Source organism: Cricetulus griseus, chromosome 6 (assembly GCF_003668045.3).
Source record: "Cricetulus griseus strain 17A/GY chromosome 6, alternate assembly CriGri-PICRH-1.0, whole genome shotgun sequence".
Classification (NCBI taxonomy): Eukaryota; Metazoa; Chordata; class Mammalia; order Rodentia; family Cricetidae; genus Cricetulus; species Cricetulus griseus.
In genome coordinates this window covers 99,252,101-99,278,813 of record NC_048599.1, presented here as the reverse complement: position 1 = coordinate 99,278,813, position 26,713 = coordinate 99,252,101, and positions in this window count along the sequence as shown.

Sequence of the window (26,713 nt, the reverse complement as noted above, 5' to 3'; positions counted from 1 at the left end):
TGCAGTTTTATACACATTGCAGTGCTCTTGGTTCTTTTTAAGCTTTAGGTTGGCCTTGAACTATGTCACCTTGGTAACTTGTGATACTCCTCACCTCAGCCTTCCAGGTGCTAGGTTAACAAGCTTGCACCGGCACACCCAATCAAAATGACATTCTTGCTGAAATGAAGTAAATAATATTACTTCATTTAATAATATTAATATTCCTCAAATTTAGAGGAAGGAATATGCAATTCACATTTTTGATTCAAGGTGTTATATTCAGATATTAAGAAAGGGTGATGGAAAACATCATCCCTTATAAGGGGAATGTTCTATTTTTGTTTTATAGACGCAACAGTGACTATGAGAAACTTGTGTGTTTAATAATGTAAAGAGATACCAGGCAGTGGTGGCATGCGCCTTTAATCACAACAGAGGCAGGGGCAATCTCTGAGTTTGTGGCAAGCCTGGTCTACAAAGCAAGTTCCAGGACAGCCAGGGCTACACTACACAGAGATGCCCTGTCTTGGAAAAATAAAAGCAAGACAAAAAATGTAAGGAGGCAGGAGTGGAATTCTAATTCAGATCTGTTTGACTCTTAGTCCTCAACTATGCATTTATCTGATCTTGAAGCAGAATAATTTCAGAAAGCGTTCACATGTTCTTTTGTTGTTGTTGTTGTTGAAATGGGCCTTGTTATATAGTCTACATTGACTTTGGACTCATGAAGCAGTTCTCTTGTCTTTGCCATCCAAGTGGCTAAGTCTACATGCCTGGGCCACTGTGCCCAGTTTTCCCCGATTTTTATAATCTACAAGTATGACCTGCCAAAGTGAAATGGGAAAGAAGTTTTCCTGGGATGTAGAGAATTGTACATGAGATGTTTTGGAATAGGTATTGGGTTCATACAGACATTTTTCAATACCTTGTCATTCCCCACCCCAAATAATTAAGTTATGACTCTATAAAAGGAAACTAAGGTGCAGGTCTAATTCAGGCCATTTGAAAGTAAGCCTTGTCTCTGTGATCTGGTCTGAGTCTTGGGAGGTTTGTGAACTAATTTTCTCATTAAATTTCAACAATTAATTCAGCACACCATGAGTTAATTTATGATAGTGAAGAACCTTTCTCTGTATGGATGTCTGGTCATTTCCCCAGAAAATTCATTCCCTGATGGTGGACTTTTCAAAGTAGACTTGGAAGCAAATTTGATACGAAGATAGAAACTAAATTTTTAAATATGTGTGTCTTTAGCCCTTGTTTTATAACAGATATATGTTGAAAAGGAAGCAGGAATCTTAAAGAACTAAGGGGAGTAGGGGAGAGAAAAATCTTGGCCAACCATGGGAACTTAAACAAATCATTTCTCCTTTTCCTTCTTCAGTCTCTTTCTGGAAGCCAAGCTTTTGACCTAGCTAACCCCTAAGGCAGATTCAAATTACCAGTAATCGAAGCCATGATTCATTGTGTCCACTAGAAGGCACTGTAGCACCGGTGCAGTGTCTTCTTCAATGTTTCCAAGCCAACTGGTTAAGATCTCTCTCTCTCCCTCCCTCCTGAATTTACATTCCTTACCTTAGTACTCAAGTTTATGCTACTATGAAATCTAAGATTTAATTCAGTAACAACAGTTGGATAACCTAGGAAGAATTCAGCCCAGCAACTTACAGGGCTGGATAGGGAAATCAGAATCCTGGGTCTATTTGCATTGCAAATAGTGGCTCATGATTTCTCTTGGACATAAGGAAGGGACTGAAATTTTTAAGGGGACTATAGAGTAGGACAAATTCCAACTTCATAACAACAAAACCATAAGTAAAGAAGTGTGCCAACTTTAGTTGGGTGGTGGTGGCACACACCTTTGATCCCAGCACTTGGGAGACAGAGGCAGAGGCAGAGGCAGAGGCAGAGGCAGGTGGATCTCTGTGAGTTCCAGGCCAGCCTGGTCTACAAGAACTGGTTCCAGGACAGGCTCCAAAGCTACACAGAGAAACCCTGTCTTGAAAAACAAAACAACAAAACAAAACAAAAAGAAGTATGCCAACTCTATGTGAAGACAATTATGAAATTATTCAAGAATAGAAAAGAGCTCGTAAATGGAGATATACCATGTTCTTGGATAAGAAGGTTCAGTACTGAATAAACTTAATAAAACTATTCTACAAATATATTCACACATATAATGTGATCACAATCAAAATATTTATCGGATTTTTTTAGAAACTTGATGAAATAGTTCTAAAATTCCTTGAGAACAATTAAGCAGAAAAAAGTTAAGGAAAAAACTCTAACTTTTTGAAGAGGAAGAGAATTTGAATCACTAGTTTTTGTTTGTTTGTTTGTTTGTTTGTAATCATGAAACAGTTGAAAATAAAAAAATCTCTTTATAGATCTCCAGGGATGGGCTGAGTAGAAAATGTACCTGCCACACAGGCATGAAGACCCAAGTTCGGACACCAAGAACACACATGAAAAGCCATGTGTGGAAAGTAACACTGAGCCTGTAAGTCCAGCACTGGGGGCAGGGGTGGTGGGGAAACAACAGGCAGAAACCTGAAGCTCACTGACCAGTCAACTTAGCTGACTTGAAGAGCTTTAGATTCAGTGAGAGACCTTGTCTCAAAAAAAATAAAGCTGGGCTGGTGAGATGGCTCACCCCGAGGACTCATGTTCAATTCCCAGCACCCACATGGCAGCTCACAGCTGTTTATAATTCCAGTTCCAGGATACCCAATACCCATGGCAAAACACCAATGCACCTAAAATAAAAATAAGTAAATAAAAAAAATAAAGCCAGCAAAATGGCTCAGCAGGTAAAGGTACTTTCACCCAAGCTCCATGAAGAACATTCAGTTCCCAGAACCTACGTTGTGGAAGGAGAGAATGAATTCCTATAGGTTGTTTTTTGTCTTCCACATGAATCTTGTAACACTCACCTACATGCAGAAATACACACACACACACACACACACACACACACACACACACACACAAAGTAAATAAAAACAAATTTTTAAAAGGTGGATAGCAATAAAGAAAGACACCCAAAGTCAACCTCTGGTTTCCACATATATGTACACACATGCACCCAATATGCACATATTTACACTCTAATAAGCACATATGCCATATACACATAATATCACACACACACACACCCTCACACACACACAAGCTGCACACACATCAAAAAAGTAGCTATCTGTTGATATGAGACACTACTGCTCCTGGCAGCACCGAGCTGTTTCTAAGAGACTGTTGGGCTCCAGAGACACTCCATCTGGAGTTTGTTTGCTTCTTGGTACAACTGGCCTATTGGGCAAAAGACTGCCCTTGCCTCAACTTCTGACAGTAAGCACACTGTCCAAATTGGACAAGCAGGTTACAAAGATAAGTGACTGCTGAGCCTTGCCAAGACAAGGTAGGACAGCCTTTCAAATTTTCCTGCTTCGGATAATGGTTTGTTAGATATTCTGTGGCCTTAGCAAAAGTTGGTCTCCCGGACATTACTGTGAGACCTTGGATGACTGTCCAGGCAGCCAGATGTTTCTGTCATTTTTTGCCCACTTGCACTTCCTACTTAATCCATCCCACAACCAACCTCCTGGTTGCTGTTCTTGGTTCCCTTCTCTCCCCCCCCCATCTCTTCACATGGCTCAGGGTCATGACCACTCCGGATTCTTCCAGATGTTCCTGCCTCTGACTAAGCTCTCCCACATATCTGTAACAATTTTTCTCCTTCACTATACCTAGGAGCGGTATATCCTATTTTTTTATTTCTTTTTATTTTTCATTCAATAAACAAGTGCATGGTGCTTTGAACCCCCCCCCCCCCGTGTGTGTGTGTGTGTGTGTGTGTGTGTGTGTGTGTGAGAGAGAGAGAGAGAGAGAGAGAGAGAGAGAGAGAGAGTTTGTTACTCAGTAACTGAACACTTTGCTGATCATGGAAACTGGAAAAGGGCACAATTTTATTTTCCTTTTAGAGAGCCGGACATGTCTTGATGTGACATTGAATCCTGAGGAATGGTACAAAGTCACACAGCACATGGACCATCATGTTACTCATCTGCACTGATGATGTTAATAGCCCAGGAGGTAGTAGTGTCAGAGAAACTTCCCTTGAAGTAGAAGCTTTGTCTTCTTGTCCCAGTTCTTGACCACATCCCGGAAATGTCCTTTCACTTGACTGTGCCTACAGTGGCTTTTAGCTGTCAGCTATCAGCCTCTGATACTTGTGTTTACTAAGTGTGATCTTAAGCTTCCTTGGGAACTTTGTGACCTACTTGGTATTTCTCAATATGGTCTTTTCTAGTTAAGTTGCATAGAATTGGTTGCTAATGCTTGCAACTAGGGATCCTGACACACCCCAAAGCTGGCAATGGGTATTATTATCAAAAAACAAATTCTTAGGTATATGACGAGGCTCTGAGGGTCATGCAGACTCAATGACAAATAATGAAAGCCAGTTAAGATCAGAGATAGGACTCTGAAACTCCATGCCTTTAGTAGTGAAATGATTAATACAAAGAATACCTCTGAACATTAGAATCAAGGAGGACCCCTTGTTGTAGTGATATATTTATGATTTATTAAAGCTGGCCTGAGGATTCAGAAAAGCAAAGTCAGCCAAGAGTCATAGAACCCAGGCACACACCTTTAATCCCAGCAGCCAGAAGCTAGGAGGTGATGGTACACACATTTAATCCTAGGTAGATGGATCTCTGTGAGTCCAAGGCCACCCAGGGATACATGAGATTGAATCAGTCTTAAAAAGTAACAGATCATACACCTTTAATCCCAGCACTAGAGGGGTATAAAAGATAGAAGCAGGGTCTTCAGTATTCAGTAGGAGACATTCATTCTTCAGCCACACTGAAGTAAGAGGCATTCATTTTCCAGCCATGCTGAAGGAAGATTACAGTCTGAGGGTTGGCGAGAGCTCATGGAGACAGAATCAGTCCATTCAGCCTGAGATAGAGATAAGAAGCTGGTGGCCAGCTGCTTTGCTTTTCTGATATTCAACTTGAAGTTTGAAACCCAATTCTCAGTGTCTGGCTCTTTTATTTTTTGTGTTTAACTGGTTGTCACAGGATAGTGTGGAGGGCATAGCGAATTCCAGAGTTGTGCGCTGAGGTTAGCTACTTCCATTGAGAAACTGAGCAGTGAAAAATCTCTAGGTTTTTATTTTAGAACATGCATTGAAACCGAAAGTATGAATGTGTTGTAAGAAACTCTAATAGCACTCAGAGTTGAGACAGAAACAACAACACAGGTTCTTACTGACCGCTAACTTGCAAATCAGTTAGTCTACCTTCTTACTTAGCTATTATATGACCACTGATCCAGAAAGATTAGGATTTGTATAATTAAGGTGCCGTATAGTACAGCTTTGGAGGAACTCAGAGAGCCCGGATGTCTAATTCTTAGGCTTCTTGGCAGCTGACACTGAAGCTCCTCTCTGTCATGCTATTGAAAACCCCCAGTTTGAGGAGGTTACCTTAAGAGAGGAAGCCAGTTCCCTTAGGCCCTATCCTCACCATGTGTCTCCAGATCTAGATTAGAGTCAAATTCTACAGGAAATTAAAGAGCAGAGTAGAGCTCAGTGGTGGAATGCTTGTCTAGTATTCCCCAGGCCCTGTTTCAATCCCCAGTACAGGAGAAGGAGGAGGAGGAGAAGAAGAGAGGAGGAAGAGGGAGAAGGAGGAGGAAACAAAAACAATTATAAAGTGAAGTTCAGGAAAATATGATGTCAGGCCAAAGAATGGAGAGCTTTGCTAATTACTTGTGGGGTGTGGCCTAGCAAGCTTGGAAGGATGCTAAATAAACATAAGGAAAACAAGTTTTGAGACTGGGTTAAAAATATGAGAAGGGGGCTGGAGAGATGGCTCAGAGGTTAGGAGCACTGACTGCTCTTCCAGGGGTCCTGAGTTCAATTCCCAGCAACTACATGGTGGCTCACAACCATCTATAATGAGATCTGGTGCCCTCTTCTGGCCTGCAGGCATATATGCAGGCAGAACATGTATACATAATAAAATCTTTAAAAAAAACTTATAAAAAATGTGAGAAGCTGGGAATAATTGTCCTTTTCTCTGTTGTAGGCTGATGGACTTTTGGGTCCAGAGTTACTCACAGACAGGTTATGCTGTTGATGTTTGATAATTTCACTTTCAAAGTCTGATGAGTAAGGACCTTCTGGTTACTTTCACAGGAAAGGACACATGGGCCTTCTGATGAGTTTCTTTGAATGCAGTAATATTTACTTTGGAAAGTGTGATTCTCTTTCTCTCTCTCTCTCTCTCTCTCTCTCTCTCACACACACACACACACACACACACACACACACACACACACACGAATCTGAGATTCATTTTGAAACTGAGTGTGATCACATCAGTTTATTGTTTCTTTTCCAATTTTATTCTGACATAAAACTTCAACTCTTCTATTTGTAACAGTGACGACAGGTAAAGGCAGAATGAGTTGGTGGTATTTCCTATGTGTGAGAAGACTGGTATTCAGATTCCAATATGAAAGCTAGGCACATGGTGGCCTGCCATTAATTTTAGTCTCAAGAGGTGGAGACTGGATATTCCTGGAGCTTGCTGGCTAGCTAGACTTGCTGAGGCAGCAGTCTTCAGTGGGAAACCTTGCCTCAAAATGTAAGGAGATGGGTAATTGGAAATGATACTTGACATCAACCCATGGCCTCCACAGATCTGTGCAATGTGAATTTGCAGACACACACACACACACACACACACACACACACACACACACACACACTGCAAAAAATATCAATTTATCTTTATGATCAAATTATTGGTAAAAATTCATAGAGCAGTAATGATGTAATATCAGAGCTGGCATTGTCATAAGTACTGCTCACATTATAAAAAGACTGTCAAACATCATGTCTCCCAGTGAAAGTGCCAATTGCCATTTAGGAGGTATTCTTGCAAAAAAAAGTACAGAATCAAGCCAGAATAAGAATAAGCATCTAACTAGAACTAACAGTTTATCGGAAACATGTATGGTCTGATGTCACAGAAGGTGATCAGCACAACCCACAAATAGGAAGTGAAATGGGAAACTTGAGGATGAACGACTGGTTTCTTTTGTGAATACCCTACAGGCATGTCCAACCCGAGAACCAGTCTGTGGACTATGTTCAGCTCAGGATAGCTGCCCATGCAGTGTAGTACAAAAATCACAAACTTACTTAAAACATGAAGAGTTTTCTTTTTTGATAATTTGAGAGAGAGGTTCTGGAGTATGAATTAGTATGGGATAACCAAACATCACAGTGTCCAAAGGCTGGGCACGCCCACTAAGGGAAAGAATGAGGAGGAGGAGAGGCATGCACAGATTAAAAAGAACTTAACAGATACCATCTTTGTTTGGTTTCTGACTTAAATAAGCCAATGGCAGGGAGAAAGAGGAAAAGGAGGAGGGTAAGGGGGAGGGGGAGGGACAGCGAGGGGGAGGGAGGAGGGAGAGAGAGAAAGGAAGGTGTGAGGAAGGGAAGGGATGATGGGAGGGAAAGAGAGGGGGAGGGGAGGGGGGAAGAGAGATGACCTATAATTTTGTAACATGAAGTAGGGGAGCTGAGGAGGCCTCTCTACCATGGTATGTTCAGATCACAGCCCATAGTGGCCCTAGGAGATGAATGGCTACAGCAGAATTCCTCAGAGCGCACATGCTGCAGGAGGAGTGAGAAAACCTCATCCTTCCAGACCTGGTCCTATGGCATCATATAAGATTAGAAGTCAACAGAAATCTAGGAACTCATTAACATGCTCCTCTTCCTGGGTTTGGTGCAAGAAATTGCTCAGGGTTTTAGACCGGACTCGGGCTTCTTGAAGCACAAGTGTTGGCGCTTCTCAGAGGCCAGTAAATCCTCTCTGGCTAGCCTTTCTGGGCTCTCTGCATGCTGAACGTATAATAATTATGCAAAAATCCAGCTGCATACATCCAGAGTCTGCTTACAAATCTGTCATGATGGGAAGAATTTCATCCTAATATTTTCTCTTTGTCCTGACACTGACAGTTCAGCTTAGATATTCCCCCTATGGGATTGAAAGGCACCTAAGTTTATGACCATGAAAAGGAAAAGGAACACAACTCAGATAGTGCCAGAGTTCCCAAGGTCATTTGTGTGTGAACATCTTGAATAAATTCAGGGTCATGAAGCATCAATACAAGTCAGAAATGTTTCAGTCATCCAGTTTCTTGACGTCATAACAGCTATGGATAAACTTGTTAAAAGCTTTTAGATAATGCCAACATTCAGATTTAAACACAAACAGGCACACTTCTTATCAACAGCAGTTAAACCGTGTTAGTGACTTTTGTTTTCTTCTTTAAACCAAAAAAAAAAAAAAAATCACTTGCTCAGTCTGTCTACTGTGCTCTTGAGTGCTGTCCCCTGTGTAGGCAGAGGTCTTCAGAGCTGTCCCATGTGCAGGCACAGGTCTTCAGAGCTGTCCCATGTACAGGCACAGGTGTTCAGAGCTGTCCCATGTGCAGGCACAGGTCTTCAGTCATGTCCCTCATGTAGGCACAGGTGTTCAGAGCTGTCCCCTGTGTAGGCACAGGTCTTCAGTCATGTCCCTCATGTAGGCACAGGTCTTCAGAGCTGTCCCCTGTGTAGGCACAGGTCTTCAGAGCTGTCCCATATGTAGACACAGGTCTTCAGTGCTGCCCCCCTTGTAGGCACAGGTCTTCAGTGCTGCCCCCCCCCCTTGTTGGCACAGGTCTTCAGAGCTGTTCCCTGTGTAGGCACAGGTCTTCAGAGCTGTCCCATGTGTAGGCACAGTTCTTTACAGTTGCACTGCTTTCAAGTTTACTATTACAGTAGATCAAAACATTAAAGAGTGTAAGAGGGAGAATTAAAGATTTTTATTTGTTTTCTTCCCTTGAGGCCCCATAATTAAATTTCTTAATTTTACATTAGGAAAAGAATTAAGGTATAATGGAGTAAGTCATTAAAAAAATGACTTTGTAGTTTCAGTACTCGCTATGTGACCAATGCAAATTACTTCACTTCTCTGAGACTCATTTTAGCTATGGCTATAATGACCAACAGTGCTAGTCATGGAGGCTTTTATGAGAGCATATGTGGATCGTATAGTACATCCAGGCTCTTTAGGTATCTAAAAACACATAGCTGATAGTGGCCCAGTGCACGGGTTACCAATGTTCAATTGCTCTGTTCTTTCTTCGGGCAACCAGCATATGTCCAACTTGAGAGGAAGGGAAGGCATGACTAGGAGTCATTTGGTAACAAGTAAGGTGTGGTTTCATCTATGATTTGCTTTCCTAGATGGATCTGTCATTAATGATGGCATCAACCTAGTTTCTCACTTGAGTCCTGACCTGATAGTCTTCCCTCTGCCACAGCTGGATCCATACAGAGTGGTTGAGGCGGGATTAATGAAGTCTCTGTGAGAAGTTTTGTTTTTTAAACCTGAAACAAAAGGTCCCACATACAACATAACTTAGAGCTCACAGTACTCTGTCCTGCTCAGAGTCACTCTTCTAGACCAGGGCCAGAAACATCCAGGGCTGTATGTTTGGTTTCAGGAATCTTTACTTTCAGAAATATATACATTGGACAAGATAATTTTCACTACAGCATATACAGCGAACAATACTGTCCTTCTACATACCCAACAAAAATGCATGCTCATCACCAGGACTACCCTTTCCCTGCTTTTATCATTTACCTCTTTGGCCATCAGTTGCAGATGCACATCATTGCCTGATGTCTCTGGCACCTTTAAATTCTTCTGACTTGAGGAAGAGCTTTGGGGCTTTAAATGCGTACTATGCCAAATACATGCATTTCTCGGTGTTTTTCAGTTTGTTTTCCATTTTTATAAGCATCTTTACTTCTTCCCTCTTTGTCAGTCATTCTGGAAACCTTTCCTAGAAAGGGCAGAGACACAGGATGTTTCAGTCCTTTGTACTTCTTGTTGGAAATGAGGGAGGCATGTGATGGAATTGCTGGATGAAAATAATAAGTCTATAAGACTTTTCCCTGCTCACTCTGCTCCTGTGCCTTGAAGAAAGCCAATTTTTGGTAATTAACATCCTACAGTGTGCTGGAGGCTGAAGATACAAAGGTGATACAGACCCCCACAAGCTTGGCACATCTGGGAGAGAGAGGGAGGGAGACTGATTAGTAGGTTTGGCAGGTAGGTATCAAAATGACCACAACAAAAAGCTAGAGAACACAGCTGCTACACAGGCAAAGGGAAACGCTTTGGAAGTGAGAAAGTCTGACAAAAAGAGACAGTCTCTACAGAGAACGTGGCATGCAGCTGGAGCCTTGAGGAATTGACTTCAGCAGCTACAATCCGTTTGCCTTGACACTCCAAGACTCTTGCTGTTCCCCACACAATGGAAGGAAACAGAGAAAGATAGGACATATCTGAGAGCACTGGTGGGGCTTCAATTGCCATTCATGGTTCTGTCTGAGAGTTTGTGCTCACCTTAGGAAGTAAAATGTGACTGTGCATGCCTGTAATCTCAGCACTTGGGAAGCTGAGGCACACAGTTTACTGAGAACGTGGAGCCAGCCTGCTCCACATCGTGAGTTCCAATCCAGCCAAAGTTACACAATGAGACCTTGTTCCACTGAATCAAAACACCAGGGCTTGTGAGATGGCTCGGTGGATAAAGGTGATTTCTCATGACGAAGGTTTGATCCCTGGAAGTCACGTGATGGGAAAAGCGAACCAACTCCTGGGAGTTGTCCTCTGAGCTCCACATACATGACACTGTATGCATGTCCCCTTCTCCACAGACCCCCAAAAATATATAAAAAGAGAAAAAAAAACTCACAGAGAAACAGAAAGCAAACCAGAAAACTTCGTTCTGCTTTAGAACTCTTGTGTCAAGGAAGAGGCATGTGGGTCTCTGCCATTCATCGAACGGATATTTAATGAGTCCTATCTCACGCTGGCCTGGCATAGATGCTGGGAATAGAGCAGAGAATAAGAATTCACAAGTTTGTCTGTGGAAAGCAACAATTAATTACACAATTACACCTGTAATAGGCACTGAGGGGAGAAGCTAGGGAGACATCTAACAGCTGTCTGGGCGTGGGGGAAGTCTTCCTTAAAGAAGTTGCATTTGAGCTGGGCACTGGAGAGAGGGTAGAGGAAGCAGGGTTACAGGAGGGTCAAAGGCTGTGGGAAGCAGGCCAGAGGTAGCATTCCTGTGGGTGGCCCACAAAGAGCTGCAGAAGCTGAGGAGGTGAGGGAAAGCCTCTTTGTGTGTGGACCTGGGGGGGGGGGATCGAGTATAAGATCAGAGATAAGGAAAGACAGACAAGGAAAGAAAGGAATGAGCTTCTCTGCAACCGTTTACAAGCATTTGTTTGGGAGATAGACCTGTAGAGTCTCTGGGATAGATTCAGAACCCCCTGACTGCTTACAGATTGGAGGAGTTACAGGGCAGAAAAAAGGGACAGGGAGATTGACCATTGTCTCTTTTTTGACTCCAAGCTGACCACTGCCAGGGGTAAGTAGTGAGCCAGTTAAGGAAGTCAGGTGACCACTAGTCATCTCTTGTGGTTGGCAATTACTGGTGGTTAATAGGATGGGGAGGGCAAGAATTTTGTAAACAAGTTACTTCAATTCAGGGAACCCGATTACTTTTGTTTAAGGAGCTGTCATTGTTCAACCAAAATGGAGGAGCTTTACAAAATGGTGTGGCCCTGAATAACAGTGGCAATGGGGGAAAAGGTGTAAGGAGAAAGGACAAGATATAAAAATGAAAACAAGTGGCTGGTCAGATTGTTTTAATTTCCTTTTTCTCTTTTTTCTTTTAATTTTTTTTTTTTTTAGGACACGTCTCACATAGCCTAGGCATTTTTAGTGTCTAAGTAATTCTGTCTTTAATGCAGTCCTCAGTTTCTCAACAATTTTTCCTGAAAATTCAGGAAGCCGAGAATTGGGCCCTTTGGAGTTTCTTCAACTCAGCCTCCTCAGACCCTTCCCCAGACAGCCCAGCTCCAGGCTTCTCTTCCAGGCTGCTCAATCTTCTATAATAAAGGAAATAATTACAATTCTTATAACTTTAAATGAGCCATATTCTCTCCATGTGGCAGGGGATGTACATAAGGGTGCCAGCCAGGAGCCTTCCAGACTGTTGACTTCTACAAACAGTGGTCTCTTTGCTACATGAGTTCATTGGATCTGGGGTAGAAAGAACAGGAAACTGGGCTGTGGCAATCAGAACTATTTCAAAAGAGGCCAGTGCAATGGCTGGATCCTCATATCATAAGCTTCTTACCTTATTTCTTTTTGAGTAGAAGAGCACAATCAGAATAAACACAGTCTCAGAGCCATATTTCAACAAAGAGCCTTCAGATAAACCATATTTGTCAAAAGGCAAATTTTCAACAAAGAGCCTTTAGATACTGTATAGTTCTCTTTTCTTATAAGAGATGAATGAGTTACTTTTTGGAAGGCCCCCAGGGGCCTTGCTACAGAACAATGGACAATAGTCTCCTAATTCCAGTAAGATTTATTTATTTATTTATTTATTTATTTATTTAATGGTTTCAGAGGTCTTGCTCCTGGGGGATTTGGGGAAGTACCCTATAGCAAGGGTTGGCATAGAAACATAAAACTCACCTTGTAAGCATACATTTGGGCAAGCATGAAAAAATGTTAAATTGAAGGCTGGGTGTGGTGGTCCAGGCCTTTAATCTCAGGCTCCAGGAAGCAGATCTCTGTGAGTTTAAGGTCAGCCTGGTCTACACAGGGAATTCCAGGACTGCCAGAGCTCTATAGAGAGACACCATCTCAAACAAAACTAAGGCCGGGGGGGGGGGGGGAGAGAAAGAAAAAGAATGCGTCTGTTCCCTGCTTCCTTGGTGGTGCAGATTTCCTGCTTTGCTCATAGCAACTGTCTTTCTTTTGGTAAATAATATCACTACATTGTGTTGGGGATTATAGTGACATAATTACCCAACTTGGATACGTGTCCCTTGTTAGGGTCAGAACAGTATATGTGGTGCCTTAGCCAACCTCCAGAAAGAGTCATCTAGAATTGTGCTGTCTATTATGAGCCCATTACCTATAGGTGGTGATTATTAAATTTGTAGAAAATAAAAATTAAAAATCTAGTTTCTCAATTGCTAGCACCACATTTGGGGCCTGCCTCTGTCACCCCTTCCCTTCTTGCTTCCTCTACCCCTTTCCTTCTCTTTGCTGGAAACAGAACTTAAATTTTCCTTTTTATATTATGCTATTTATGTAGATGGGTGTTGATGGGGGAGGTCCTTCTGTGTATATGACTGTCTTATTGGTTGATAGATAAAGTACTGTTGGCCAATAGGAAAACAAGATAGGTGGGACGAGGAGTCAAGGAGGATTCTGGGAAAGGTAGGAGGAAGCGAAGAGTCACCATGTGAGCCTGGGAAGACAGGGCGCTTCCACTGGCGTCCAATAAGTCTTATAAAATATATAGATTTATGATAATTAAGACTAAGTTAGCAGGTGAGAAATCCTAGTCATTGGCCAAGCAGCAATTGTACCTAATATAAGTCTCTGTGTGTTACTTGGGACCTTAATGTGGCAGCAGGTGGAACTTGGGCGGCCTGGCAAAAGCACCGACATGGTTGCAGGACTCCGGTGGCTTGGCGGAAAGACTTATTGTTACAGGGTGTTTGTCTGTGCACCAAGTTCATTCCTGGTTCCTTCAGAGGCCAGAAGAGGGCATCAGAGCCCCTAGAGCTGGAGCTACAGATGGTTGTCAGCTGCCATGCTGTGAACTGATCCACATCCTCTGTAACCTACAAAGGAGAATAGCTGAGCCCAACTGCAGACCTAAGAGAGTGCTAGCTAGTAAGAGATTGGAGTGTTGTGAACAGGGAGTAAAAAGAAGAGAAGGAACAAGCAGATTCTGTTATGAAAACAATCAGATCAAGAGCTTTTAGTAAAAATAATTATTTTTTTCTTCCTTTTTTATTTGAATTAGAAACAAGATTGTTTTACATGTCAATCCCAGTTCCCTCTCCCTCCCCTCCTCCCCTGCAACCCTCCCCTTCAACTAAAACCCTACCTAAGAGGAATCCTTTTCCCTCCCTGGGAATCCCTGCTCCCCAGGGAGGGTGAGGCCTTCCATAGGAGGGTCATCAGACTCTATCATATTCTTTGGGATAGGGCCTAGGCCCACTCCCATGTGTCTTGGCTCAGGGAGTATCCCTCTATGTGGAATGGGCTCCCAAAGTCTACACCTATGCTAGGGATAAGTACTGAACTACTACAGGAGGTCCTGTAGATTTCTGAGGTCTCCTCACTGGAACCCTAAAAGTAATTATTACTATTTTTATGTGTATGAGTGTTTTGCCTGCATGTATATCTGTGTACCAGAATAACACATCAGGTTTCCTGAAACTGGAGTTACAGATGGTTGTGAGCTGCTGGGAACTCAACCCAGGTCCTTCACAAGATGAGTACAAGCTCTGAACCACTGAGCCTCTTTCCAGCCCCAAGACAATAACCTATATTAAGTAATTAGTGTCACTGTGTGAAGTACAGGATAGATGCTACTTTTATTTTTGTGATTAATAAAAAAAATAAGGCTTTGAGAGTTGGACATGCATCATTAATAACAACAGATGAGCCTTACACCAACACATAAGAGTTCTGGTATAGCGGTGTCCACTGAAAAAGATCTGTGCTTGTGAGTACTATGTGTAGGCACTGTGGTGCCCACAAGTGATTCTTCACCTACGTGGCAGACATGACTGAGGTGGCTCTCTCTAGGGCACTTACATGGGCTGTTCCTGATATGTTTTTTGGCCACATTCTCATGCTTGAAAAAAAATATAACAGCAAGTCCGGGATGGAACCAGAAATAAATATACAGAGACTTTGTAACTTGCTACTAAATGGTACAACCCTCCCACCCCCACTTTTTTTTGAGACAATGTTTCCTCTGTATATCCTTGGCTGTCCTAGAACGCAGTCTGGAACTCTGTGGATCAGGCTGGTCTTGAACTCAGAAATCCTCCTGCCTCTGCTGGGATTAAAGGTGTGTATCTCCACTATCTGGTGGATCAATAAATTTTTTGCAGAAACTTGTACTCTTGGGGTTTCATTACACTTAATATATATTAAGTGTAATATATATATTATATATACATATACGTATACACATACATATATATATATATTTGGGCAAAGAGGGGGTAAGAAGCAATACTGATGGGAGTGAGAGCACTTATGACAAAGTATAATGAAGGTAACAGGCAGGTTAAAGAAAAAAAGTGAGAAGTTAGCATCCGGTGTTCTAGGTTGATGTTCTGAAACCTTGACCTGGCTGTTGAACCCAGAGTATTTTTGCTACAATTTAATTAAAGTCTGGGCTGAGGCCAGTTTGTGAAAGATGAAGCAAAGGTGAACTGATTTTGCAATTCCTCCTGGGGCTTGCCAGTCCTTTGCTTAATCTTAAACCCTTCACAGGTCCCCCTTGCAATCCTCTCGCCATCCCTAGGGCTTCCTGCATTCTGCCACTCTATGCCCTGAAATCACCCCAGGCTTTGTTTCTGTTCCACCTGTGCCAAGTAGCGCTACTGTGATTACCCGATTATATGCATCAGGTAGTCAGATGGTCTTCATGTTCTGTGATAAACTGTCAGATAGGTGGCTAGTATCTTTTTCTCTCTGTGCATGCCTGCCAGTTACCTATAGGTGGTAACTTCCAAGTGTAAGCATCTCAAAACTGACATGTCTGAAAATTAACTTAGGACTTCTATATAAAAACAGGCTTTTTTGTTTCGTGCTCTCTTAATTTGCTTCTCTGTAGGTGGGACCTGGAGATGTGTTCATGGGATGGTTTAAAGTTCCCCATACCTCCAACCAGGATGAATCTTGTCTTGCTGTGTGAATACAGGGAGCCCTTTGCTTGTTCCTGCAGGGGAGCAATAGGGATGAACCAACTTGTAGAGAATGGTGGCTATTTCTGAGGATTTGTGTGCCTCTTCTCCAAGGGCTGGCAAGTCCGAACTTTTCTTTCCGTGTTCTCCCATTTAGATCCTGGCTGGGGGACTAAACATCATCCCTATAACAGCGAAGTTTATGCTGCAGTATTCACTTAACACCTGTTGTTGCCGTCCCAGCAGTCCAGGTTTGCCTGGAACTTGCGGTAGTCTTCCTAGCTTAACATAAGTGCTGCATTGCAGGCATGAGTCACCACACCCAGATGAACGTCATTCTTAACTAGGCTACCAAATGCGTGTCTTTAAATTATAAAGAGAGATTTACTTACCTTTATATTACATGCATGAGTGTCTTGCCTGCATGTATGCATGTACGCCACATGCGTGTCTGGTGCCCATGGAGTTCAGAAGAAAGAGTTGTATTTCTTGGAACTGGAGTTACAGATGGTTGTGAACCACAATGAAGGTTCTAGGAGCTGAACCCAGATCTTTTAATCTCAGTGAGAGACCCAGGCCCCAGCAAATCCCTACACAGTCCCTGAAGCTCCAACCCCAGTGAAAGAACAAATCCTGGATTCGGAACCCGAGCAAATGGAAGAGACACTGTATCCCTAAACCTAGAGCCAGGAAAAAACACCCCAACTTCAAACCTAGTACCAAAAGAACAGACTTTGCCCTTAGAATCGGAACCCGTAAAAGAAATTCGCCAAGGCCTTGAAATTGGAGCCTAAAAGCTAAAAAGAACCACAGAAAGAAACACAGTTTGGCCCTGAAACTGGAGCCATCTTTGCCTCTGACACAAAACCAGCCAATTCCTAAACTGGGAAAACTGACCAATCCCTGAGCAGTAAAGTAGTACACTCCAGCCTAGAGGTGTGAACTTTCTAGCCCAGGGAAATAGTGAAGTAGTAACCTCTAGTCTAGAGGCTCGCCTCCCCATAGATCCTAAACCCAGGGAAAGTAGTAACCCCACGCCTAGACACATACCATGACCTTAGCAGGGGGCAGCCTCTTCCAGTCCGCTAGGCATGACTGTCCCTGACCTTCCTCTGACCTTAGCCCACAGGGAGGGGCCAATCAGAAACTAGTAAACAACTCCAGGTGTCCTATGCTGAGACAACAATGTAGCAATCCCCCCAAGGCAGCCGATCAGCTCAGGCCAGATACCCTTAGTCAGGGTTTGAGCCAATCCCAAGTCTGTAGCTATGCTAGGTTGGAATTGCATTGGAATCAGTCTCAAGGTGATTCAGGTTCTGGACTTTGGGCATAGCACTCAGTACTTGGGAGGCAGAGGCAGGCAAATCTCTTTAAGTTCAAGGCCTGCCTGGTCTACAGAGAGAGTTCCAAGACAGCCAGGACAATTACATAGAGAAAACTTTTCTCAAACAAACAAACAAGCCCCCACCCCCCAACAATCAAACAAAAAAGCCTATCACATCGAAGTTGGACAAGACAAACAACAGAAGGAAAAGAGCCCAAGAAAAGGCACAAGAATCAGGGACTTGCTGGGCAGTGGGTCCCGCCTTTAATCCCAGCACTCAGGAGGCAGAGGCAGGGAGATCCCTGTGATTTTGAGGCCAGCCTGGTCTACAGAGTGAGTTCCAGGACAGCTAGGGCTACACACAGAGAAACCCTGTCTCAAAACACCAAAACAAAACAAAAATCAGAGACCCACTCATTTGCACAGTCATGAATCCCACGAAACACTAAACTGGAAGCCATAATCTATATGCAGAGGATCTGGTGTAGGCTCTGTGCTTGCTGCCTCAGTCTCTGTGAGTTCATACAAGGTTTGTTCATGTTGGATTAGAAAGTCTTGTTTTCCTGGTGTCCTCCACCCCCTCGGGCTCTTACACTCTTTCTGCCTCCTCTTCCAGGGGGGCTCCCTGAGCTCCAAAGGCAGGGATTTGGTGCAGACACTTCATTTAGGACTGGGTGTTCTCACTCTCTGCACATTGTCCAGTTGTGGGTCTTTATATTTGTTTCCATCTATTGCAAGAGGAAGCTTTTGTGATGATGGTATAACATGATACTGATCTATGAGAATAGCAGAATGTCATTAGAAGTCATTTTATCACTACATTTTCTTTTCTTTTTCCAGACCAGTATTACTTGGTTTTACCCTAGGTTCCTGGGCTATCTAGTCTCAGGTTCTTGGTCATCCATGAAGTGTCACGTATGGATGGGTTTTATCTTGTTTTCCAGCCTTTTCAAGTGAACTTTTAACTAGTCGCTTACTTCTCTCAGAAGCTATTCCAGTTGTGAGCATTTCATTCTTCAGGAATCTCTCCCCACATCCCTGTCTCAAAATTTGTGTGTGTGTGTGTGTGTGTGTGTGTGTGTGTGTGTGTGTGTGTGTCCATGCATAATTACATAATACAAATATATATATAATAACTGAGAGGTTCAAATTGTTGATGTCTTTTGAAAGGAATATGTTTAATTTGAATGCATTTCATTAGAAACTTTGTGGAGTGTAGAGGCTTTAAGTTCTGAGACTGTGCAAGAGGCTAAACCTCCCAACATGATATAAATTGCTTGAGGGCAGTGCTGGCACAGAAAGTGGACCCAAAAGAATATTAATTTAATGTTATTGTTAATAACTTTTTCATCACCTACAACTTTCTGTCTTACTTGTCTTCTCTTTCTCTTTTTTCCTGCCCATCACAAAGTCTCCTCCTTTCTCTGGTTAATTCTACCTCACCATGTTTATCACTCATCTATCTTCTTCTACCTGCCTGCTCAATTATCTATTCTCAAGCACCTGTTCCTCGGATTCATCCTAATCTTTAATATCTATTTGACTATGTTTTTTCCAGTATATAAAGAAGTTCAATAGTCTTTCTTATAAGTAACACTCCTTCAAAACACTTCATCTCTCATGTCCTATCCTGTTGATATCTCTTGTCCTGCCACCGATCCATTCCTAGTCAAGTTTCTCAAAAGGCCAGTCTGCGCTAGTCATCATACCTACTGACTGTCTCATGAAAAAACACCAGTCCACTGCAATCTCTTCCCAGAGTTCTTCTGGTAGCATTCTTACTAATGTTCTTAATAACCACTAGATTGTAAAATCTAGTAGGATACTAATACTCAGTCAGGCTTCAAGTTTCTCTCTGGGTGGTCTCAAGAACCTTCTCACTGCAATGTACTTGTGGGATGCTCCCACAAACCCTCTGAAGGCCAGGGTTACATCTCTTTGTATTTATTACTTTGCATCATATTTGGAATAGAGAGATAGCTTCAAAATGTCTGACAAATGATTGGAAAGAAAAATGAATGGTAATCTCCCTCTAACTGGCATAGTATAGAACATTCTATGACATGCTTAAAGTAGTCATAATTGGAGAGTATTTGGTTTTGTTTAGTTTTGTTGTCTGTGGTCCTGGAGATTGAACCCATAGCCTTGCACATGCTAGACGAGCACTCTACAACACAGCTATGGTCCCAGAACCTATTGAATACTATTTGAATCTGAAAGGTATTGTAAAAATCTTGCATAGTAGCTTCAAAGAAATATGAATTTCTTCCTCTTCAAGGAAGACAGAATGAACTGAATGGAATTGTCTGAAAATACTTGACTGTTAAGCTATATGGATATAACTATAGGTACTTGGGGGTAATCTTGGTTTGAAGAAATTGCTAGGGTCTGGAGCAATTAGATTTGCTTAGAGAATGTCATAAATGATGTGTATTAGCAAGATGATTCTAGTGGGAGTGTACAGATAAATTCAAAACCAAAGACCCCCAAGAAGATTATATTGAGCAGGAATGAGGAGGTACAACCTGATGTAGGCTGTGATAGTGAAAATTGTGAGGAAAAGGTGATTCCATTTCTGGTAAAACATGGTGATGGCTGGAATAGAATCGGGAAGGAAAATAGGCACATATGGAAAGTTTTCAGGTTTGAATAGTAGTAGCATTGGTAACTTTGGGGGAAATTGGCTATTTGTACATGAAGCCAATCTAAGAATATATGGAGAAGAGCGTGTAAATAATTACTGTGCAAGTGGTAGACTTCACAGAAATTCTGATTACAAATGGGAAGAATATATCCTAGAAATGAGATGACCCCTCTGACTAAGTAAAGTCTGTAGATAATGACTAATTCCTCTATACATCCCAGACCATCTTTGCCAAACACAGAGCACAATAAATCATGAAGATGTAGAGAAGGTCATGATTTCTCATGGTGAGTTGTTCCTTTGCAACCCATGAATCCCACTATTTGCTGCAGGACTTCTGCAGTCAAGGGAGAACAAATAGAACTAAATGTGTTTTAAAGATTGCACATGTCTTAAAAACCTTTGATAGTCTTTAATAATTCTGGACAATGAGATTTGCTGGCATTGGATGTAAAGTGTTCCCACAGGCTCGTCTGTTTGAACATGTGGTCCCCAGCTGGTAGTACTATTTTGAAAGACTGTGGAACCTTTGGGGCAGGAGACATGTCTGTTGGAGGTGGACTCCTGGGGACAAGCCTTTGAGGGTTATTACAGCCTGGCCCCACTTCTGACCTGAGCACTTACAGTTTCCTGACATACTGAGATATAAATAAGCTGCCTCAGAGGCCAGACCTTCCTTATGATGGTAGGTTGTGTGCTGTAGTCAGACTTTCCTTGGACCACCAACTCACAAATAATAACTTAGAGACTTATTATTAATTACGAAGGCTTGGCCTCAGCATATGCTTTTTTTTCTAGCTAGTTCTTATAATTTAATTAACCTGTTTCTATTAATCTATGGTCTATCGCATGGTTACCTTTCCACTGTCTGGTATGTCCAACTTGTTCCCTGTCTGTTGGCATCTCCTATGTGCCTGCATTCATCCCTCTGACTTCTCTCCACCTAGAAGCCCCACCCATTCTCTCCCTCCTAGCTATTGGCCATTCAGCTCTTTATTAAACATCTTCACACAGTGTAAACAAATATTCTGCAACACTGTGCACTGAACCATAAACCAGGACAAATGTGTCCTCCATTGATGGCTTCTGTTGAGTATTTTGACACAAAGACAGGAAAATTTTGAATCATTCTTCTTGAATCACTCAAGGTATAAATTACAGTTACCATGTTAGCCAACCTTTGAATCATTGTAATTCAATGATTCAACCTAAAGGAGGAAGCGTTTCCGGCTCCTGGCTTGAGGGGTTGCAGGGGATAGTCAGCTGGCTCTACTGCTGAGGACCTCTGGTGAGAACATCATAGCAACAGGCTCATGTGCAAAGCTGTGTTCCTTACTGCATGTGAAAGAAGGGGCATGGAACAAGGTACCTTTCTTGGGCATACCCTCAGGGACCCACTCCCTTTAATTAGGCCCCAACTTCCACAGTTCCATCACCTCTCAGCAGTCTATTCAGAGGCATCACTTGTAAGCCATCGGCGAAGACAGAAACCTTATGATCGGCTTACTTTCTCCCCAAATCCCAGGTCTGAACATTGCTTTCATGAGCCTTTTGTGTGGCTTTGTTTTGGGAATTCTTTCAGCCAATATTCTTTGAGAGACTGGCCCCTTCGGGGTGGGATCAGAGACTATGTGTGGGCTGGGAGCAAGCGCTGGGTTTTCTTGGGTTGTGGTCAGAAGGTGGATGGCAGCATCCAGCAGCTAAGGACAGAAGACTGTGGTTCTCTACCTTGCTTTGTCGTTTGGGAATGATTCTCCAATAAACAGCTGAATTCCCTTTATTCTGGGCTCTTGTGGACTTCCTAAATACATCCTCAGGGCAGTCTGGTGTCCAAACCACAGCAATTATTCATTTCAACTATGGGTCCCATCTATGAAAATAATGAATGTATGTGTGAGTTCATGAATGGTGTGGGCAGTCAGCTTTCAGGGCCTACATTTTAAAATAAAGACTATTGGTTGATTTTTCTTTATAGACAATTAATAATAAGCTAATATAGATTTTGCTTATCATTATCTTCAAATGTCAAGAACTTTCTCCATCTAGGATCTTAAAAAAGACAATTAGGACCCCAATTTCAGATTGACCACTTTTAGTCACCATTTATAGAGAACACACCAGAGACCATTGTCCTTCAGAGGTGCTGGCCTTGGCTCTTCATATCGTGAGCATCTGTTCCACAAGACTTTATAATGTAAGCCAATGAACCCAAAGATGTAGAAATATATGTTAGTGTCATCCAGTGGCTAAATCTACTGTATTGTATAAGGTTATGAAGATTTTTCATATCTTTGAGAAACTGGATGTGCGACTTTTCAAAGGGAGGCTGTTAGAGCGGGAAGTGTCCGAAATTGTGTCAGTGGTACCACAGACACATGTGCCATCCCCAGAAGAACTGGTATCCAGTTCTGGTATACAGAATTTGCCCTGGGAAATCGTAATTGAATTAGGCACCCAAAGAAGCAGCTTTGCTTTTCTCCCATTAGAAAGTTTTAGAAAGTTCAGGATACTCTCCAGTCTTCTGAGAATCGACCACCTATTTTTTTAGATTTGGATCACCTCTCAGTAGGGTACCAGAAGCAGATGTACAACTGCCAAAGAGGAGTCTGGGTTCTAGGGTGGAAAGCAGAATATTAAGTCCTAATGTAAAGCGTTTTCTCTAGTACATTATGCTTGGTTTCTTTGAGTGTGTGTTCGTGTAGATATACTACTTCACAATGCTATTTTCAACTTTAAAAATCATTTATATTTAACTTTTCATCATCACTATTTATATATAAATACCTTAATAGTCTAGCTCAATTAATGCTAAAGCTAAAAACTTTGCTTAAACAGACAATTAGTCATAGACTAAATAGGAGAATGTATGTGAACCAGAGTAAAGTTGTTTTTTCCTTTCTTTTTTTTCTCTAATCTTTAAAGTATTTGTTAGCATTTCAGCTAACAATACAGAAGCAAACTTACTTGCTAGTTTTCCTTTAATTATGTGAGCAATCTATTGTCATGTTATGAAATGAATTTCTCTAGTGTTCTTCTTGTTTTACATTTATTTATTTATTTATTTATTTTGTGTGGGACTCTGTGTGTGTGTGTGTGTGTGTGTGTGTGTGTGTGTGTGTGTGTGTGTGCCTGGAGGTCACAGGATAACATGAGGGAGTCTTTCTCTCTTCCCACCATGTGGGTTCCAGGGATTGAATTCAGGTCATCACACTTGGAAGTCATCTTGCAGGCCCTGGTGTCATTACTCTTTAACAGGTTCTGTTGGCTGTTTGCCATGGTGCATACCTGGAATCCTAGCATTTGGCTGACAGAGGAAGGTGGGTCATGCATTCAAGGCCAGACTGAGCTGTTTCAAAAAATCAAAAAGGGGCTGGTGATGTGGTCCAGTGGATAGAGGTGTTTGCCACTGAGTTTGGTAACCCAAGTTTGAGCCCCAGTGCCACATGACAGAAGGAGAGAAGAGATTTCCACAGGTTGTATTTATGGACCTCGATAGAGGCCTGTGGCATGTACACACACACACACACACACACACACACACACACACAATCAACTGTAAAAAATACATTAAAATACCTTTACACACACACACATGTACACACAATCAACTGTAAAAAATACATTAAAATACCTTTACACACACACACGTACACACAATCAACTGTAAAAAATACATTAAAATATCTTTTAAAAAGCAGCAGCTATATTAATTAATATCTGATCCACCCACTGGTATTTGGTGAGAATTAATTATATTACTACCTCAAGTACCTTTATGCATCAAAATTAAGACAAATTGTAGCTCCTTAATACTATATTTCTAGCATTGGGGATTAGATATATCCTTTTACTACTTTTTGGGAAATTTTATCTTCCAAGTAATAAACAGGATGATTTTCTGCTAATAAATTTAATTAAAATTTAAATTAATTTATTAAAAACACATATTTAATTTAAAAGGAATGACAAATGAACAAACAATGGCACATGCTCAGAAGTATTTTTATAATATTCTTAGATTTTTTTCTTTTTAGATAGAGACCTGCTATGTATCTCATGTCTGGGCTTGCCGTTCCACTCCAGACTTCCAAGGGTTGAGATGACAGGCATGTTCCACAATGCCTGAGGAACATTTTTATATGCATTATTTTTTGTATTTATTTCATAACGCAAACCCCCAAAGGTGAAAGAGGTAAAGAACTCTTCTTATAAAGTAAACAAGCTAAATTCAGAAAGTTTCAAAAGTGAAACCAAGTTTCACACATGGTAAAAGGCTTTCTTCCCCACTTCCCAGATTACAGATATGTATCACCATGACTGGTCTATATAGTGCTGACTGTTGAACTGTGTTTTTTTTTAAAAAAGTATTTAGTATGCATAAGTGAGGAATGTTTTCTGATGGCCTTATAGTCACTTTAGATTACATCTTATTATTTGTCTTTCTCTTATATTGTTCTTATAAAACAAAGACCGTTCTTCATGTTATTCAGCAGTAAATAAGTGTGATACCAAGTTTTCTTTTGATTATCTTTCATTAGTACAGCTCTAACTTTTTATTTGTCTTGGCAATGCTTCTGCCTCTTGCCACCACAAAACATCAAATTCATTCCATTCTTTTTACTTAAAGGATGTGCTGGCTCCTGTCCTGTATTTATTACTATTCCAGAACAGCTCTCAGACTTTAATGTTCACCAAAGTGATCTAGACTGTTTGAACACAGATTTTGATTTAGTGGATCTGGAATGGAGCCTGAGAAATAATACTTCTCTCTCTGTGTGAATATGTGTGTGCTCATATGTGGTCAGATGTTGCCACTGGGTGATCCCATTCGTTCTTCACTTTAGTTTTTGAGAGAAGGCATCACCTCCATGAACCTAGAGCTTACTGATTTGGCTCATCTGGCTGGCCAGTGGCTCCAGGGATCCTCCTGTCTCATTGAGATTGCAGGCATGTGTGCCAAACCTGCCTTTTTATTTGAGTGCTTGGGATCTGAGCTTAGGTCAAGGCAAGCACTTAACAACAAAGGCATTTCCCATCTCCCCAGTCCCAGCAGATACTAATAAATTCCTAAAGCTCCTGGTGCTTCCTTTCAGGCAACAACTTCTTGGATCACTTGGGGGGAACTTTTATAATAGTATACTGATGTTAGGGTTCTACTCTCTAAATATTTGAGTGTAATGGTTACTAGGTATGGCCTTGTTATTTGAAAATAATTACCTAGTTGTTCAAATAAATAACCAATATTGAAAACCATTGATCTAGAACAAAATTAAATAAAAAATGTATATAGTACCTATGGCCTGCCTCCCTGCCTCCTCTTCTTTCTTACATCCTTACATTCTCCTTACATTCTTCCCCTCTGGCTAGTGTGATAGATCAGCAGGTCAAGGAGTTTGGCCCCTGGGACCCACATGGTGGAAGGAGAGCACTGACTCCTGAAAGTTGTCCTCTGACCTCCACAAAGCTATTTTCTGACTTCCATATGCAGCATAGAATGCCACCCCTCACACACATAGAAACACAATAAATGTGATTTAAAATTGTATTTTAAAAACTCCCTTTCTTTTTATAGATATTCAGTATCTCTAGTGGGGAAAGCATCAGGCAAGACCAAGGGAATGAGGGCTGATGAAGATGGGGAGCTTCACCATAGCATAGAGAAGACACGGCCATCCGCCATCCACATAAGCAGACACAATATAATAAACTGTAAAGCCCACGCAAGCCACGGGTGTCTGAACCAAACAAATGAACCCGATGACATATTATTAAGAATACCAGAAGGAAGGAGTGACACATGGAAGAGGAAACATGATGAAGAAGGGATCTTTTCTACACAGTGGAGTGTTGGGGTGAACCAATTTTATTAGAGTGGTGCAGGATAAATCATGAAAGGTACTTTGGGGCCAAATCCCAGCAGACAATGGTGAAAGATTGTGTGTTTTAAAACATCAGCAGAGCAATGATGTGTGCAGAGAAGGACTATGGGATTTGGTGTGGCAGGAACTAGTAGGATGGGTTGGAAGAGAAAAACATAGAAGAACCTTCTTTAGGGAGTAGAGAAATTTCCTGGAACTTTGAGTAATTACTTATAAAACTGGTACTTTTAATGAAAAGGTTAGGTAAGGGGTTTTACTGACTGGGATGATAGCGCTTTGAAGTCATAATCTGAAGGAGTATTTAAAAATGTTCATTTTAAGCACCTTTGGGAGTCACAGGGGTCAGCCTGCCTTTAGCTAGAACTTGGATGGAAAGACACATAACTGGTTTCTGGATGCAGACTGTTCCACCTGACCTTTCCTGACCCCTATTTTTAGGGACTTTGGTGCTCTCATGGTATCTCCGTTCCTGGCCCATCAGAACTTTCTATTAACAAAGTATCTTATGTCAACCATTGATTCTTTGATGACATACAGTCCAGTGAGTGTATTTCAGGTTGCTATTATGTTTACATGAAACGAGATTTTTTTCCCCACCTTCCTATCCCTGCCCTCTCCCTAACACCTCCCAAACTGCACAGAACAAACATCTATCTGTAGTTAAAGCCAGGCCAGTCTGTGGGAGTTCTTGAAAAATAAACATGAGACAGGAACTGGACCCACTGCCATGATCAGCAGCAATGTCTTTCCTGGGGGAAACTGTCTACCGAAGTGAACCTAGAAAGAAAACCTTCATATTTGGGTATAAACATAATGACTTACAAAGAATGAGCTAGAAGAGAGATACTATTGTTCCTAGTTAATTCTTCCTTATAGGATCAAAAACTTATGTTTTACCTTTGCTGGGAATAAATGTTTTATTTTCAAAGTAGTACCAAAAACAAAACAAAACACACAAACAAACAAACAAACAAACAAAAAACCCC